Source organism: Blennius ocellaris, assembly GCF_963422515.1.
Source record: "Blennius ocellaris genome assembly, chromosome: 6".
NCBI classification, from domain to species: Eukaryota; Metazoa; Chordata; class Actinopteri; order Blenniiformes; family Blenniidae; genus Blennius; species Blennius ocellaris.
Genome location: NC_137655.1, coordinates 23,704,356 through 23,706,777, shown reverse-complemented (window position 1 = coordinate 23,706,777; position 2,422 = coordinate 23,704,356).

The window sequence follows — 2,422 nt, the reverse complement described above, 5'->3', positions numbered from 1 at the left end:
AGACCAGGAACACAGTGAATGTGTGTGCTATTCCTACATTTTGAAGCAGAATTCCCAAAGCGTTGGATTGTTCACCCACTAATAGGGAATGAGTGCTCAGTTTAGACCGTCGTGAGACAGGTTAGTTTTACCTGACTGATGACGTGTTGTTGCATTACCATTGCAACTACACCCTATCATTCCCCATTAGTGGGTGACCAATCCAACGCTTGGTGAATTCTAATCTGTTTTGACTAAATGCTCATAACTGTCAAAGTGAATGAAGATGAGCCCCCCCCCCACACAGCCTGATGAACACTGATCCCACAACTCTTACATGTCTGTCTGTCTGTCTGTCTATCTGTCTATCTATCTATCTGTCAATCACTCACTTTGATAATGAAAGTTACATATGTAACTACGGTTCTCTGAATCCCGGATGACTGGCAGAAGTGGTGCTTTGCAGTTTTTCTCAGTCGCTTTGGTACATTTTTCAGACCAGAATTGAAATTCTCAAAACCATCTGTTCAATTTTCACACCATTGTGTCACTAGTGCACATCAAAAAAGCAGTTTCTCATTTCTTTGAACAAGTTGCAAATGCTGTAATCCATCCATGCAAATGATTATGTACAATTATCTGGTGTTCCCTACTTTATCAGTTGCTTATGTCATGTTGATCAAAAAGTATTGTAATGGGTCTCTGTTGAAGAGTCTCACCCCCCACAACATTTAAGCATTAGTTCATAGCATCAATCTTTACATGCAAATTGGTTGAACACCTTGTCATGTCAAGAATATTTCTATACATTTGCATTAGACATTTTTTTCTAAATCTTCCCTGACTTGGTAAATTGCTCCCAGGTGAATCTTGACTTTCTCTAACCAATCAATCAACTGGCAAGTATATATATATATATATTGGCAGAGTCACAACATAATGTTACTCTTTCTGACAATGGAGGGAGAAAGAAATGGATGGGGAGTGAGGCTGTGTGGCAGAGGGTTGGGAGGCAAAACAAAGGAAGAGGCAGAAGAGGCCAGGGACATAGGCACCTTCCTGATAAGATAAGAACCACACTTGTAGACCATGTTCTCAATCATGGGCTTACAATGGTCGAGGCTGGTCAAAGGTTGCAGCCAAATGTTGGGAGAACGACTGTGTCCTCAATCGTTCAGTCTTGTCATCAACACAACAGGTATGTAATCTATCAATAGGTAATACTGTGTACTTTCTGTAATGCTTCACACAATATTACAGTCTTCCACTTGCATTTTACAATACGCAGTAAGCAAATTATTTATCTTACTCAATTTTGTGTTTTGGATTACGATATTTCCACACAGGGCTGTAAGACAAACTCATAGGGGTGGCAGAGGGCCCCTTTTCACACCTGAACAGGAGGAGGGTACTTACACCATGGTTGTAGAAAACAATGCCATAAGACTAAAGGAGATGCAGAGAGCCCTGTCATCTGCCACACAGAGCTACAGTTGATCAGGGATGGATCTCATCCCTGAAGAAGAGAGGGGTCAGTTTGAAGAGATAACCTGCCAAAGCAAGTGATAATTTGGGACAATGTCAGTTTCCATTGCTCCAACATCATCAGGCAATGGTTTGTGGCCTACAACAGGATGCTGATGGAGTTCCTCCCACCCTACTCCCCATTCCTTAATACCCATTGAAGAATTTTTCTCAGCATGGAGATGGAAAGTACATGTTCGCCAGCCTCATACACAGATGACCTTTGTGGCCCAACAAAGAGGTGGTGTAGGAGGACTGCACTGTAATTCCTACAGCACTGCATGTACAGTTTTCCCAAGGGAGAATGTCCTATGTTTACATTTCTACGTTGGTTTCTTTCTTTTTTTGTACTATGCAGTGCTGTCTTTTCCTTTCTGTCGTACAATGTGTGATGTGATCTGTCAACAAATTAAAGTTAAAGCGTGAATGTGAATTTTGTCCAGTCCCTTGCAATAAAACTCCCACATACATGACGGTGTAACCTCCAATTTACAATAATTGTCATCAAAACTTAAGCCATATTTTACATCAGAACATCCCTCCCAGGTACACTGTTATATTAACAACATGATTAAGCAATTTCACTGCCTTATTTATACACAATGACACAAGGACTAGTCATTCTGATGGCACTGACATGTTCATTGATTAGATTAGATTAGATTGATACTTTAGTCATCCCTGTGGGTAAATTCACAGTTTCAGCAGCACAACAACAGAATTGGTTTTCAAAGGAATAAGTAGAACAAAAGCTTTATATACAGTAGGGTCTGTTACCCATAGGTACTAGGACCCCCTCTCGTACCCTTGTCCACAGTATTTTTTAACTCACAACTCCCTTGGAGGAGTTAAACAGCCTCATGGCATGAGGGAGGAAATAGTTCCTCAGTCTGTCAGTCAAGCAGGACAGCAACAGCAG